We start from the raw sequence: 17413 nt of genomic DNA, 5'->3' as shown, positions 1-17413 counted from the left end.
CTTTAGATTCTTCCAGGCCTGAATTTGAATTTTGACTCAGATTCTTGCTAGTTGCCCAGCCTGACTCTGAAAAATGTGAATAATAGCCCCTTATTACAAGGGAAGGAGATTTGAAGCCCATACCTAGTGAATGTACCCATAGGAAGAGAAGGCTATTTACTTCCCAAAATGAATGAGCATCCCCCTCCCCAAATCCATATATATATATGAAGGGTTTTTTTTAATGAGCTAATGAAAACTCTATGAATAAAAAAGGGACCATTGTGCATGGATTCACCATGAGTCAGGCCTACTCAGCAGATAACAATAACAATTTCTAGGATATTGTGAGACAATATACTCACATAGAGAGAGTTTAACATTGTGCCTGAGGTATCTTTAACAACACTGGCTGCCATTGAGTCGATGCTGATCCACAGTTACCTTATTGGGCAGTGTAGCACTGCCCCTGTGGGCTTCCAAGACCGTAACTTTTTACAGGAGTAGAAATCCTCATCTTTCTCTTGTGGAGCGGCTGGCGGCTTCAAACTGGTGACCTTGCTATTTAGCAGCCCAACTCATAACCACTGTGCCACTAGGTATCTAAAGCACTCATTAGATGCCAGATTTTATCAATTCTCATCCTTGATTTAACATAACATACAAATGAAAATGATGCCTAGGTTGTGGTCCTGCCTTTGGGAATGGCACTCAGGCCTTGAGGAAGCCGCCAGAACAGCTCTGCACAGTAAGAGGAGTTGCATGAGATGACTTTCAACGTCCCTCTCAGTGCTGCTAGTATAACCTTGGCTTAGTGCTTGGAATGACATTGTGAGCTTCCAAGCATGGCAGTCACCCTGGATGTCCCGCAGGGCCTAGAAGCACCCCCGCTTACCGTGCAGTACCAGGATAATGCATTGCTTCCAAAAAGAGGTTCCAAAGGCAGTGAAATGATGCCCCAGAAGGTCTGGTAATGATTTATTACCCAGAGCTTTAAATGGAATATGTAACTGCTGAGGAGGCAAAGTCTTCTATTAACCCCATAGGGGTTCTTTTAACAGGGTAGTACTAAAGAGATTGTCACTCAAAAAAGACCTTAATTCTAGGGTTTATTCAGTTATGCTTCTCTTTTTTCCAGCAAAGACGTTGAAAATGAAAGAATACAAAGGAAAGATCAAGCATGGTGCCATTACTGTTCAAAATATCTGTGAACTGGTTAACCCTATGGTTTTCACAGAAGCACTCTAGTGCTTGTTACAAAACTCTTATTTTTTTTCTTACACTTTGAATATTAGCAACTCAAAGCACTTTATAGGCATCCTGAAATTTAACCAGACCACCAAAGAGTTTCTTTGCCAAGTAGCAGGCACCATGTCAGCCATGACTCAAGTTAACTAGTTTATCCTTCTAGCCACTAGCCACTTTCCAATCACACTTATCTCTCCATTGCCACATGCCTTGATGTTTGACCCTAGATTCTAGGAGGTCTGAGGCAAAGGACCTTGGACATGAGGAGGAACCTATTTGATGGCACTTCTGTACCTGCCACAATGAGGGCGGGCCAGCATTTCTTTGGCCTGAGAAATAAGAGTTTCTAAGGTCTGAGTGCCCTCTGAGGAAAGATCCACTTTCCCTTTCATAATTTAGTCTATGTCCACACAATGCTTTTCCAATAGGTTCACCCAGTGAAAGAAGGCAATTTAATGGTCATGCTTAGAAAGGGAGGATCACAGAAGATCCTACTTCCAATCCAGTTCTTGAGCCATGTCTTGTGTATACATCTGTATGGACTGAATTAAGTTTTTTCTCTCTGAATTAGCTGCTTCCAGCCCAAACCCGGGTTGCTGTGAATGAATGTGTGTAGCAGTCAAATGACCTCACATGGTCTACCATTCCTACCTCTTCTATTCTGTCTCGCCCTAACCTAGTCCATACCCCAGATAGACTGAGTATTTTATTTCCAATTGTGGATCTGCCATTTCACATTTAGCCTCACTAAATATCAAAGCCAATGTTAAATAATCACTCAGGTGTATTTAACTGATGTGTCTATAATCCTTATCTATATAATCTTGATTTTTGCCCTTATATGCTAGTTCTATCAACATTAAGTTGTCATACAAACATTTTGATCTTTTTATTCTCTTTTACTTCAGCATTGACACGTACAGTCAAGTGCAATTGTAATGACACTTGCTGTTAGGTACCCTTAAGTGGTTCCAGCTAATATTGATTATCTGTATAACATAATGAAACACTGCTTGGTCCTGGGTTACCCTTACAATTGTAACTTTTAAGCCCAATGTTGCAGCCACTGTGTCAATCCATCTAATTTAATGTCTTTTTTTCCCCTTCAAACTTCTACTTTACAAAGCATGATGTCTGTGGTAGTTACATAATCTGGTGTCAATTTGAGTATTAAGAGTGTAGGGGTGGAGTCTAGGCTGTCAATCAGGATATATCCAATGAGGTCAGGGTGTGGGCATGGCCTTCCCCTAAGGATTCTGGGAATTCCTGGATTTCCTCCTTGGAGGTGGCATACAGAATCTCTCTCTCTGGGCTCACTCCCTTGGAGACTCTCTACTGATAACACTGAATCCCTAAGAGACACTCTACTGACCAGACACATGGCTCTATGCTGACAGACCCTGTGCCCTGGGAACTGGAGAAGTCACATGGAGACCCCTGCCAGCACCGAGATGCTTTCACCACCACTGGATCCAAAGACTTTCTACCCACTGGCCTGTGATCATCCTGCATTCGGCGTCATTGCATGTGTTTTGTGAGTCTGAAGAGGACTTTATAGATTGGTATCGGACATATGGGCTAATATCTGACTTATGGGCTTGGAGTGGACTGGGTTGGAAAGCTAGCTTAATGTACAATTATCGTTTATATTAAAACTCTCTCATACAGATATGAGCTTCTATGGATTTGTTTCTCTAGTTTACCCGGACTATCACAATGTCATTTTCCAGAGCACTGATATCTTCCAGTGGTAAGAGAGGTTACCTATTGGGGTGCAAGTTGGGAAACCACCAGCCACGTTCCAAGGGAGAAAGTTGGTGCTTTCTACTCCAATAAAGGGTTACAGTCTCAGAAGTCCACAGGGGCCATTTTGCCTGTCCAATAAGGTCATTATGAGTTGGCAACCATTCAATGGCAGTGGAGTTTTCCTTTGGGGTTTGTTGTTTGTTTGGTCTCTCCTGATAACATATGCAAAGTATGTGAGAAGACGTATCCACATCCTTGCTTTTAAAGAGCATTTGGGCTGCATTTGTTCCCAGACAAATTTATTCATTCTTCTAGCCATGGTATATTTAGTAGTCTTCACTAGCACCATATCATCTCAAAGGCATCGATTCTTCTTTTGTCTTCCTTGCTTATTAATCTTTCACAAGCATATGAATGGAAAATACCGTGGCTTCGATCGGGTGCACCTTAGTCCTCAAACTGGCATCTTTCCTCTTTCACACTTTAAAGCTGTCTTGTGCAGTAGCTTTGCCCAATGCAGTAAGTTGTTTGATTTAGTCATGTCCATGAGTATTGGTTGTGGATTGAAGCAAGGCAAAATCCTTGGCAAATTCAATCTTTGCTCTCTTTATTATGATGCTGTCTATTGGTCCACTTGTGAGGATTTTCATGTTCTTTACAAGGCATTGCAGTCCATACTGAAGGCTGGATCCTTATTTTCATCAGGAAGAGCTTCAAGTCCTCCAGCTTTCAGAAAGGAAGGTTAAGTCATTTGCATATCATAAACTGTTCATAAGCTTTCCTCTGACCTTATGCTGAATTCTTTTTGCCATGGTTTAGCTTCTTGGGTTATTTCCTTAGCATACAGATTAAATAAGTATGGTGAAAGGATACGACTCTGATCCACATTTTGCATGCTTTTAAACTATGAATATTTCCTGCATCAACACAATGAAGTCCTCTGGAATTCTCATTGGTAGCAATGTTATGCACAGTTTGTTAAGATACACACAGTCAAATGCCCTTGTTCTTAGGTGTCATAAGAGTTGGATGTGACCATCGCAACCCTGAACACAACAGAACAAAACATTGCCTGGCCCTGCGCTATCCTCACAATCGTTCTTTTTACGCATTACACCATTGTTACAGTTACTGTATCAATCCATTCGTTGAAGGCTTTCCTCTTTTTTAGTGTCCCTCTAATTTACCAATCATGATTTTCTTGACAACATGTCCAAAATATTAAGACAAAGTCTCGTCATGTTTGCCTCTATGGAGCACTCTGGCCGTACTTCTTCCAACATGGATTTATTAGTTCTAATGTCAGTGCATGGTACTTTCAATAATCTTCTCTAGCACCATATATCAAAAACAGCTTCGCCTCACTCCTCAAAGTAACATCCTTGCTTATCAATACTCTAAAGTGGTTTTGCACAACACATTTACCTACTGCATCATGTCTTTGATCTCTTGACTGCTGCTTCAGTGAACATGGATTGTAGATCCAAGCAAGACAAAATCCTTGACAATTTCAACCTTTTCTACATTTATCATGATGTTACCTATTGACCCAATTGTGAGGATTTGGGTCTTGTTTACATTGATTTGTAATCCATAATGAGGCTGAAATTCTTGATCTTCATCATCAAGTACTTCAAGTCCTCATTACTTTCAGCAAGCCAAGTTGTGTCACCTGCCTATTGAAGGGTGTTAATAAGCCTTCCTCTCATTTGTTCTTTGTGTAATCCAGTTTCTCTGATTACTTACGCAGCATATACATTGAACAGGTATGGTGTGAGGATAGAACCCTGGTGCACACCTTTCTTGATTTTAAAGCATGTAGTATTCCCTTGTTGTGTTCACTCAACTGCCTCATGATACACATACCAGTTCTGCATGAACGCAACATAGTGTTCTGGAATTCCCAGTTTTCTCAAGACTACCCATAGTTTGTGATGATCCACATAGGCAAATGCCTTTATATAGTCAACAAAACACAATTCAACATCTCTCTGCCATTTTCTGCTTTCAGCCAAGATCCATGTGACGTCAGCAAGGATTTCCCTAGTTCCACGTCCTTTCCTGAATCTGGCCTGAACCTCTGGCAGCTCCCTGTCAGGGTACTGCTGCCACCATTGTTGGCTGATTGTAAGCACACTTTACTTGCATGTGACGTCAGTGATATAGTTCTATAATTTGAACATTCTGTTGGGTTACCTCTCTTTGGAATGGGTACAAATATGTATCTCTTCCAGTCAGTTGGCCAAGCAGCTATCTTCCAAATTTCCTGGCATAGACAAGTGCTTCTAGTGCTTCATCAGCTTTTTGAAACATTTCCGTTAATATTCCATCAATTCCTGGAGCCTTGTTTATGGCTAATGCTTTCAGTGCAGCTTGAACTTCTTCCTTCAGTATCACTGGTGTTGTTCATGTGTTACATGTTGAAATACTCTTGAGTAGTCAAAAAAACACAGATATTCTCTGCTTTCAGCCCCAGTCCATCTAACACCAGCATTGATGTCCCTCGCTTCACATCTTCTTCTGAATTTGGCTTGAACTTCAGGTAGCTCCTCGCCAATGTACTCCTTCTGGTGTGTTTAAATTATCTTGAAAACATTTTACTTGTTTTTGATATTAATGATATTGTTCAATAATTTGTGCATTTTGTTGGGTTACTTAAATGAAACTAATGGCTATATATACAGTTTGGATTCTAATCATTTGTTTGTTTGGACAAGAACTTATATGTAGCTAAAGAATGTAAGTTCACTTCAGTTTTACTCTTGTTCCTTTTATAGCCACATAGGCCAATGTATAGATCTGATGTTTAAGGAATCTGGAGAATTGGTAAGGCTGTGACTCTTCTCTCTCTCGTTTGAATTTCTACTTTATTTCATTATTTATTTATTTTAATTTCCCCTTTTGTTTTTTAATCATTACAATGAAAAACATATTCTCTAACATCCCCGACAGGGTTGCTGAAGACGAAATGGATGCATAAGTAAATGTGGTGAAGAAAGTGGATGGTGTCTGGTTATCAAAAGATGTAGCGTCTGGGATCTTAAAAACTTGAAGTTAAACAAGCAGCCACCTAACAGGGAAGCAACCAAGCCCACATGGAAGAAGCACATCAGTGTGTGTGATCACAAGGTGTCCATGGGATCAGGAATCAGGTATCAGAAGATCCAAAACAAATAATTATTAGGAATGAGGTGGGGTCAAAGTGGAGACTCAAAGCCCATCTATAGACAATCGGACATCCCCCCACAGAAGGGTCACAGGGCAGGGAGGGATTCAACCAGGGTGCAGTGTACCACCAGAGAAACAAACAACAATCCTCTAGTTCCTGAATGCTTCCTCCCCTCCTCCCACACACACAGTATCATGACCCAGTTCTACTTTACGAATCTGACTAGACCAGAGAATACACATTGGTACAGATAAGAGCTCTCAACACATAGAATGCAGGAAAGATAAACCCCTCAGGAACAGTAGTGGGAGTAGTGATATCAGGAAGGGTGGGGGCGGGGAGGAGAGGGAGAAAGGGGGAATGATCACAAGGCTGTATATATAGCCCCCCACACTAGGGGGATGAATAACAGAAATGTGGGTGAAGGGAGACAACAAATGGGATAAGATATGAAATAACGATAATAATGTATATGGTACTTAATCAAGGATTCACGATGGTGGGGTGGGGGGGAGTGAGGGGGGAAAAAGAGGAGCTGTTACCAAAGGCTCAAGTAGAAAAAAAAATGTTTCAGAAATGATGATGGCAATATATGTATGTGTGCTTAATACAATTGAATGATGGTTTGTTATAAGATTTGTAAGAGCCCCCCAATAAAATGTTTTTTTTCAAAAGGAAAACATTCTATGTAGTTGCATAGCCCATCTCTTCAAATCAAATCAGTAACAGTATCCCATTAAACCCTCCCTCATATGTGATTTTCGGCCCCCCACCCATCCTGTCTCCCTCCCTCCCTCCCTCCCTAAGACCCTGTTCCTTCTCTCTCCCTGCCCCTTCCCCCAACTTCTTCCTCACAGTCTTTAGGGTTTTACCTTTTGGTATGAAAACCATTTTCCTTGATAATAATGGCATCAAGGAATATTTATCTTTATGAGATTGACTAACTTTGCAAAGTATAATGGTCTCTAATTTTGTCCATGTCTTAATGTGTTCAACAGACTTCTCGTTGCTTTTAATGATGCATACTATTCCATTGTAGGAACATACCAGAGTTTGTTTATCCATTCTTCTGTAGTCAGTTTTTTTATTGTTTCCATCTTTTTTGCTATTATAGAAATTACTGTAATAAATGTAGGCATGTCTCTGTCTAGCCGTGTCTATTTTGTTCTTTATATCTTTAGGTTATTTACCAAAATTTCAGTATCATAAGGTATTTGTATTTGCATTTGCTTAAGGAAGTGCCATACTGATTTCCACAGGGTGGTACAATTCTACAATCCTACCAGCAAGGTATGAGCATTCCAATCTCTGCACATTTATTATGTTCCATTTGTTAAAAATTTTGCTAAGAATTTCATTGTGAGGTGATATTTCATTGTTTTTATTTTGTATTTCTTTTATTGGTAATGAATGTGTACATTTTTTCATATACTTGTTCACCACCTGGCTGTTATCATTAGTAAATTGTCGATTCATGTCTTGTGCCCATTTTTTGATTGGGCACAAGATTTTTTGATTATTTGTATTTTTCATTAAGATATTACAGTTTTCTACAGATTTTAAAAATTAATCCTCTATCAGATATATTTTTGCTAAATATTTTCCTAATCTTTAGGTTTTCGTTTTACTCTTATGATGAAGTCCTTTGATGTATATGAATATTGTAATTTTAGAAGGTCCCAATATTCTATTTTCGTCTTCTATCGTGTGGGTATTATTCATTATTTTCAGTAGCATATTTATGTGTTAGGGCCCTTAAAGTGTCCCCATGATTTTTCATTGAGATCTTTATGTTCTAGGGTTTATATTTAGGTATTTGATCCATCTTGATTTTGTTTTTGTACATGGCATCAGGTAAATGGTGTACAAGTGGAGGTCCAAATTTTCCAGCATCATTTATTGTAAAGGCGACCTCTTCCACACTTAATGTGTTGTAGTCTTTTATCAAAGATCAGTTGTCTGTAGGTATTTAGCTGTATTTCTGGGTTCTCAATTCTAATCCATTGATTTTCAAGTCTATCATTGTACTAGAACGAAGCTGTTTTGATTAATATGGTTATATATGACAGGTTTTAAAGTCTGGGAGCGAAAGACCTCCTACTTTGTTTTGTAGTAGTGTTTTGTTCATACTGTTTTCTTCCCTTTGTACATAAAGCTAATGATTGTTTTTTCCACTTCTTTGAAGAATTGTGCTTGAATTGCATCAGAATTTAATTGAATTTAAAAAGTGTTTTTGGTAATATTGACATTTTCACTATATTTAGTTTTCCTATCCAGGTTTAAGGGATGTTGTTCCATCTGTTTGTTTGTTTGCTTTCCTAGATGTCTTTTATAGCTTTCTTTTTTTTTTATAAATCTTTTGTTTCTCTGGTAAGAACTATTCCCAGATATTTTATTTTGGAGGGTATTTATTATAAATGGTATTGTTCTTTTAATATCCTCTTTGATGTCAACTTCTTTAATATAAAAAATTCAATTGATTTCTGTATGTTGATCTTATAGCCTGCCATGTTGCCACATTTTTCAATTAGTTCCAGACATTTATTTAATGGAGTTGTTGGGGGTTTCTATATATAGGATCATACCACCTGCAAATAAAAAGAATTTTTTTTTTCTTCTGTGCCACTGCGGATGCCTTAACTTTTTTGTGTGTGTGTGATGTCTTACAGTTCTAGCTAAGACTTTCAAGGTTATATTAAGTAAGAGTGATGATAAAGGGCTACCCTATCTCATTCCCATGTGAACAGGTAATGTTTTCAATTTCTCTCCATTAAGGGAGAGGTTAGTCATAGGTTTCACATATATGATTTTTATTATGTTGAAGAATTTACCTTCTATCCAAATTTTATTGAGCGTTTTCATGAAGAATAGATGTCGGATTTTATCAAATGCTATTTTTGCATAGATTGATATAATTATATTGTTCTCATCCCTTATTTTGCTTATGTGGTGAATTAAATTATTTGTTTTTCTAATATTAAGCCATCCTTGCATATCTGGGCCAGAGAAAGATGGGGCTTTCTACTCCTATAAACAGTTACAGACTCAGAAACCCACAGGGGTAGTTCTATCTTGTCATATATAGCTACTTGATGGCAGTGGTTTGGTTTTGCATATCTCGTATGAATTCTACTTTATCATGATGTATTATGTTTTTGATGCTCTGTTGGCTAGAATTTTGTTGCAAAATTTGGTTCTTATATTCTCTAGAGATATTGGACTACAATTTTTAACTCTGGTGAGGTCTTTGACTGGCTTAGTTACCAGGGCTAAACTTGCTTCATAAAATGAGTATGGTAGCATATTGTCCATGTGCATATTGTGAAATAATAGTTCATGTAAGATTGGTCTTAACTCTTCTCTAAATGTTTCCCAGAATTGTTCAGTAAAATGATCTGTTCCTGGATTTTTTATGTTGGGTGTGTTTTTGTTTGTATTGTTTTTGTTTACCAACTCTATTTCTTCTCATGTTATAGGTTTGCTGATATTTTCTATATCAGTCTGTGTTAATGTGGGTAGATAAATGCAATCTTAGAAACTTACGCATTTCTTTAAAGTCTTCAAATTTGTTGGAATACAATTTTTCATAATATTGTGTAGTTATTTATTTTTAAGTCTCAGTTGATTCTGTTGTAATGTCATCCACTTCATTTCTTATTTGTAATATTTGCTTTTTCTTCTTTTCCTATATTAGGTTTGTCAATGGTTTATCAAGTTTGTCAGTCTTTTTAAAGACCCCACTTCTTGTCTTGGTGATTTTTCCAATTTTTTTTTATATTATGATTCATATTTCTGCTCTAATCTTAATTATTTCTTTTCTTCTAGTGTCTGAGGATTGGTTTTACTGGTCTTCTTCCAATAGTTATAGTTGATGTGTTAGGTGTTGATTTTAATTCTTTCTTTTTGATGGACAGAGTTATGGCTAAAAATTGCCCTCTGAGTGCTGCTTTTGCTGTGTTCCAGAGATTTTTCATATGTTGTATTGTCATTCTCATTTGTTTTGAGGGATTTTTTCAATTGTGCTCCTTATATCTTCAATTACCCAGTGTTTTTAAAATTGAAGTGTACAATTGTCATGCATTTGACTTTTTCAGGTGGATCGTCCTGTGGTTGATTTCTAATCTTACAGCACTGTGATCTGAAAAAAAAAATGGTTTGTAACATCTTAATATTTTGGGGTTTATTGATGCTTGATTTATGGCTTAAAATGTTGTCAAGAGTGGCTTCCATGTGCACTAGAAAAAAACGTAAAATCTGCCTTTCTTAGGTGGAATGTTCTATATATGTCTAAGATATCAAGTTGATTAATTGTGTTTAGTTCTTCTGTGTCTTTATTTTCTTTCTAGTTGATTGATCTTTCCTCAAAAGTGATATGTTGAAGTTTTCTAGTATTATCATATTATGATCTATTTGTCTCTTCATTTCTATAAGAATTTGACTAATGTATTTTTCAGGTCTTTTATTTGGTGCATATATTAATTATGGCAATAATTTCTCAATCAATTGAAGCTTTCATGGTTATATAATGGTATTTGTTTCTCATTATGTATTTTATTTTGATATCTGTTTTGTCAGAGATTAACATTGCTATCCCTGCTTCCTTTCCATTGCCATTAGCTTGATATACTTTTTCCATCCTTTGATTTTCAGTCTGTCTCTATATCTAAGTTGCATTTCTTGTAAGCAGCACTTTAAAGCCTCATGTTTTCTTATACATTTTGTTAATCTTTGTCTCTTAAGTGATGAGCTCAATCTATTTTCATTCAATGGTGTTATTGATAAGTATGGTTTTATTGCCACTGCTTTGTTGTCTATTTTATGCTGATATTGGTTTCAATATTCATGATAATTTTTCTGTTGTATTCCCTTTGTCTATAGATTTTCTTGTAAATACTTTCTTTTCTCTTTTGGTTTTAGTTTACTGCTTAACTTTCTTTTATGATTTTCCTCTCTTTTGTTTTGTTTAGGTTTTAACTTTTCCTCTGAGGATCATATGTTTTTTGTGCTTTTATTTCCAAATTCAAAGCAATTTGTTGCCCTTTGAGAATGGCTCAATAACCCCTCTGTGCTCTACTCTGTTCTCTGTTTTATTTTTTTGTTTTCATTGCAGAAATTATTTGTGGTACTTTATTTTGGATCATATAGTTGTTTCACTTTATGTATTAGTTTATGTTTCCTCCATAATAATGCAGTTTTTTCATTTAAAATTTTAATTAGGTATTGTTAATCATTTTATGGGGGGTGCCTCCAAATCTTATAACAATCCATCATCCAATTTTATTAAGCACACTTGTACATATGTTGCCATCAACATTTCCAAAACATTTTCTTTCAACTTGAGCCCTTGGTATCAGCTCCTCTTTTTTCCCCTCCCCATAATAATGCCTTTTGTAGCAATTTTAGGTTGCTGTCTGCGATATGTATATTGTGCCCACTAGGCCTCCATAGAACATGTAGGCAGAGTTTAATCAGGTCGCAGCTTGATTGGAGGGCAACTGAGTCTACGGTCAGCATCCCACCTCTCTTCCTCCCTGGTGATTGGATCAGCATGCTTCAGCTTGAACTAATTCTTTGCACAATCTTGTGCTTTATTACCTGTGGGCTGAACCAATCCGTGGATCATTTCACTAGAGCTTGAGGCTCCTTCTAGACCTGCTTCACCAAGCTTGAAGCTGGGGGATCATGTTGCCATTCATCCTTTTAGTTCCAAATTCCATCCGGGCCTGCTTCGCTAACCTCCCGCACTGACTCTTGCTGCCCTACTTCACTGTCTGCTGCCTGCAGATGACTGCCTATCTTGCCTGAGGGAAGACTCCATTGCCGACCTTGGACCAGCACCTATGTGAGTTGAAGGGCTTTCAGTATATTAACTGTTCCACAACAGTGAGTTAAACTGAGCCCTCTGTACTGCTGTGTGGATTAATTAGCTGTAATATTTCTTCTCGCTGTGCAAACTTTTATATATATATATATATATATATATATATACACACATGAGTGTCCTGATTTTGTTTCTGTAGAGAAACCTGCCTAACACACTGCCTGTTGTTGTTTTGGATTCTCTGTCCAAAGAACTCCTTTTAATGTTTGTGGTAATGGTGGTTTCGTTTTCACAAAATCCTTTAGTTTTTCGTTATCTGAAAATGATTTATTGCTCCCTCATACGTGAAGGATAATTTTTCTGGATATAAGATTATTGGTTGGCAATTTTCTTCTTTCAAAAGTTTGAACATATCAATCCATTGCCTTTTACCTGCATGATTTTGATAGAGAAATATGCACTTATCCTGATTAGTTGCTCTTTATATGTGATTGTTGTTTTCTTTCCTGTGCTGCTCTTATACTTCTTTCCTTTTCTTTGATGTTAGAAAGTTTGACTATAATGTGTTGTTGCCATTTTCATTTGGGATCTATTCTGTTTGGCGTTCTCTGGGATTCTTGAATAGTTATTTTGTCTTGTCATAATATTAGGGAAATTATCCTTTAATATTCCATCAACTATTTTCTCTGTAGCTGATAGTTCTCCTTTCTGTTCTGTGATATTTCTCAAACATAAATTGTTTCTTTTGACGGTGTCAACTGGAATTTGCCTGTATTCTTCACCTTCTTTAGTCTTTATTTATTAAAAATAATTTTATTGGGGGCTCGTACAACTCTTATACAATCCAGCCATACATCCATTGTGTCAAGCACATTTGTACATTTGTTGCCATCATTATTCTAAAACATTTTCTTTCTATGTTAGCCCTTGGTATCAGCTCCTCATGTTTCTCCTACCTCCTCCACAATCCCACTCTCACAAAACCTTAATAATGTATAAATTACTATTTTTTTTCATTTATTACACTGTCCGATGTCTCCCTTCACCCACTTTTCTGTTGTCTGTCACCCAGGGAGGGGGGTTATATGTAGATCATTGTGATCGGTTCTCCCTTTCCCCCCCACCTTCTCCTTCCCCTCCTGGTATCGCTACTCTCGTTATTGGCCTTGAGGGGTTTATCTGTCCTGGATTCCTATGTTTCCAGCTCTTATCTGTAATACTGTACATCCTCTGTCTAGCCAGATTTTTAAGGTAGAATTGGGGTCATGATAGTAGGGGGGAGGAAGCATTAAAGAACTAGAGGAAAATTATATGTTTCATCGGTGCTATACTGCACCCTGATTAGTCTTGTTTTATAGCTTGATATTCTTGTATTTGGCCTTGAGAATTTGTCTTTGAGATCACAGATCCTTTATTCTATTGTTTCAATCCTGTTTTGTTCTTTCAAAGTGTTGATCAATTCTAATATTTGCATTTTGAATTTTTGAATTATTTCTAGTTTTTTGTTTATTTTGTTGGATTAGTCTTGTAGAACCTCCCTTTCTGTATAACCACCAAATGCCATTTATTATGTATACATATATTTCCCTACTGGAATGGTGAATATGGAATTCTCCAAACTGCCCACTGATGTGTGTAAATGTGTTTGTATCTATACGCAGATGAAGATTTATTTGCTGTTCGCTTTGATTCTCAAGTGTTAACTCTTACTGGCTTTCTAGTATGAAGGTGCACACAGAACTTGTGCTTCCAGATCTAGAGAAGTTCTTGTCTATCCAATCACTGTTTTCAGAATCAGTGATTATGCATATTGACACCAGTAGTAACATTTATTAGTCAAAATTTAGAAAGAAATGGAGAAAAATATAAATCCTTAACCATTCACATATCACCCATTTAAATCACTCTATATAAGGGAGTAAGTTGAGCAAATCTGTGTTTCTAAACCATAACCTACTCAGTTGGAACACGACACCTGTCTTTCTATCCTTCTTACCTCTCATATTTACCTATTGAGATACTAGGCATCTTTTAAAGTTAGATTCAAATGTAACCCTCTTGACAATGTCACTCCACAACCTGGAATGATGACAAAATTCCCGAAAGAAATTCTGAGATCACCTAATTCATACCAATGAACTTTTGTATGAATTTGACAACATGTTAGAATTACCTTAGGGTGTTTAGGGGGGGTGGGGTTGGATGCTAAACTATTGTTTTACCATCAAGTCATTTCTAACTATGTACAACAGAATAAACCAACAGAAACGCTACCTGTTCCTGGGCTATCTTCACAATCTTTGCTGCATTTGAGCCAATTGTTGTAGCCATTCTTGCAATTCATCTTCTTGACAGTATTTCTTTATTTTGCTGACTAGCCACTTAACCAAGTGTGTTGTCTGGGGCTGGTTCCTCCTGATAAGATGTCCAAAGTACATGAGACTAAGTCTTGCAATTTTAGCTTCTATGCAGCAGTCTTGGTGTACTCTGTTCCAAGACCAATATGTCTGTGGCACATTTAATATTCTATACCCACACCATAATTCAAATGCATCAATTTCTTTGGTCTTCCTTACTCATTGTCCAGATTGAACATTCTTATGAGGTGATTGCAGATAGCATGGCTTGGGTTAGGCCCACCTTATTTCTCAAAATGACATCCTTGCTCTTTAATATTTTAAAGAGGTCTTATGTAGCAAATTTGCCCACTGCAATGCATTGTTTAATTTCTTGACTGCTGTTCCCATGTCCATCGATGGTAGGTCCGTGCAAAATGAAATTTTTATGAATAGCTTCAGGGGTCTTATAGGATTTTCTTAAAGCAAATATCCATCTAAGTGAGGGATCAGCTAAGTCCACCCAGAAGAAACACACCAACCCATGTGATCTAAGGATTGTAAATAATAAAATCCAAGATCAGAAGAAGAAATCATATTTGAGTTTAATTTCTGAGCACCTGATTTGCAGAAGGTTCAGGATGACCGTGAAAGCCCAAAAATCCATTTGCAGACTCCCCACATGGATTAAAACTTCATTGAATCCCCTCTGACTATTAGCCTGGAATGCAAATATTCTTGCCCTCAGACAGTGTACATTTGAAAGTGGATTACTGCAGATATAGTTAGGTTAAACTTTAATATATTATAATTTTTCCCTTTTGACCCAGTTTTTATTTGTCTTAGTTTCTATTATCTTCTGCTTTCTTTTGGATTGAGGTTTTTCTGTGTTTTATTTTATTGTTTTTAAATATTATTGATATGATCATCTTTATATGAAATCCAAGATAGGTAATCCATAAAGGTAATAACTGGATTAATTGTTCCTTAGGGTTAGGGCAGGGGAAATTGATAGTATTGGGAATCTAATAATAAGGGGTAGAAGACTGATAAAATGTTCTAAAATTGATTGTGGAGATAATTGCAACTGTTTTAAATATATTTAAATAATTGAATTGTATAGTACATGAATTATAGGCCAATAAAATTGTCAATGAATTTCTTGACAACTTTAAACTTTTCTCCATTTACCATGATGTTATTTATTGGTCTACTTGTGAGGATTTCTGTTGTCTGTATGTTGCGGTGTAATCCACAGTCAAGGCTGTACTTCTAATCTTAAGCAGTAAGGGCTTCAAGTCCTCCTCAATTTCATCAAGCAAGGTTATATAATATGCATATTACAGGTTGTTAATGAGCCTTCCTTTGATCTTAATGCCGAGTTCTTCATATAACTCACTCTATGATTATTTACTCAGCAGCCATCTTGGATAAGTATGGGAAAAAGATAAAACCCTGATGCAAACTTTTCCTTATTTTAAACCATGCAGTATTCCCTACCATTCCTAAGGTTTTTGCAGGGGCTAAATTTTCAGAGGTGGGCCGTCTCTTCCTTCTTCCTAGTCTGTCCATTGAAACCTATCCACCATGGGTGACCCGACTGGTATTTGAAACACCAGTGGCATAACTTTCAGCATTATATTAACACTCAAATCATCAGAGTCTGACAAACAGGCAGCTACATTTTGGGGTCCTAAAGTCGATCTATTAAATCATAATCTCTCCGTCTGATGAAACCTGGGTTTCAAAGTGTGCCGATTTTAATGGCTGACAGCCACTGATGGAGCCTAGAGGATGAGGAGCAAAGAGGAGAAGCTAGAAATGCTGTCAAGGTTCAGCCATGCTGGCTTTATAATCCCTAGCAAGGAGCCTGGTCTCTATCCTGGAGGCCTCTCTAGCTGAAAAGGGGTTTTGACTGGGAAGATTCAGGATACATTTGGTGTGCCAGGAATTCAGATTCTCTCATTTCTCTGATCTTTCATTATTTCTAAAATGCTGTGAGTAGACTAAATGACTTCCCATGTCCCTTCTCATCTAAGAGAAATTTATCGGCAGAGTCAGCATTTCTAACCTGAAGTTCTAGAATGAATGCCGCCCATGTATGGAGGCGCTCTACTTTCCTGTATGAAGAATCTAGTCATTCTTTGAAGGCAAGTTCTCTTAGGGACCTTGTACAGGGAATGACTGCTAACCACCAGCTTCTGCCTCTGAAAGGGGATGGTTTTGCAAGCGACTAGCTGAGAGGACCTGCCAATTAGCAAATGAAGCCTTGCCCATCAGTTCACCCTTAGGTCTTTCCATGCTTTGGAAACAAAGGTTGGCTGCTCTTACCAGTATGGGTTCAAAGTCCAGCAAGGCTGTTTGTTGATGGCAATGAAGCAGTGCTTGTTAAATGTATAATTGGAATAATTGTAAGGAGACAGATCCTAATGTTCATATTCTCTCATTTGGGGCTATATCTCAGGTAAATGAAGTTTTCGGGGATCTGACCTCTGGATGTGGCATTGTGTGTGCATGTACATCGAGATTCTTACATCAACATGCAGACATTCATGACTGTGGTTTTCCAAAGGACTAGAGCAACACGACCAGATAACACTGTGCAAATGGAATCTGGTGAAGTTGTTTGCAGTGGCACGGCAGGTCACCTTCCTTAATAGAACTAATGGCCATCACTTGCATTGGGTGGGGAAATCGCCTGCTTGGTAAGCAGTCATGGTGCTGGAGTAAGTGGCTGTTTGGGCATGGGCAGACTCCCTCGCATTGCCAGAAAAGTGCAAGCATGTAAATGCTGTTCAGAATCTGCTCCAGAGGCACATACTGTGTGCATTAGAGGGCTGGGGGCCCCCAGCCCCCTCTACCCAAACTCCAGCCACTGTCAGCTTTGTTTTTCTTTTTTAATTCACAGAAAAACAGCACATCTGTTTGAAAAGGCATTTTCTTTTCATTGTCATCGGGAAGAAAAGGCTGCTGCTAATGAAACATCTGAATTAATATGGATTGCTCGGGCCTAAATATGATGGATCTGCTTGACAAACACCTGCACCATTAAAGGCAATTTGCTGAGACCAAATGCTGTTTTGGGGGAGACAGAAGCTACTGTAATTGAAGACT

The sequence above is a fragment of the Echinops telfairi genome, unplaced genomic scaffold (assembly GCF_000313985.2).
Source record: "Echinops telfairi isolate 266 unplaced genomic scaffold, ASM31398v2 ScPeMD7_20;HRSCAF=75, whole genome shotgun sequence".
NCBI lineage: Eukaryota > Metazoa > Chordata > Mammalia > Afrosoricida > Tenrecidae > Echinops > Echinops telfairi.
This window is presented reverse-complemented; position numbering follows the sequence as displayed.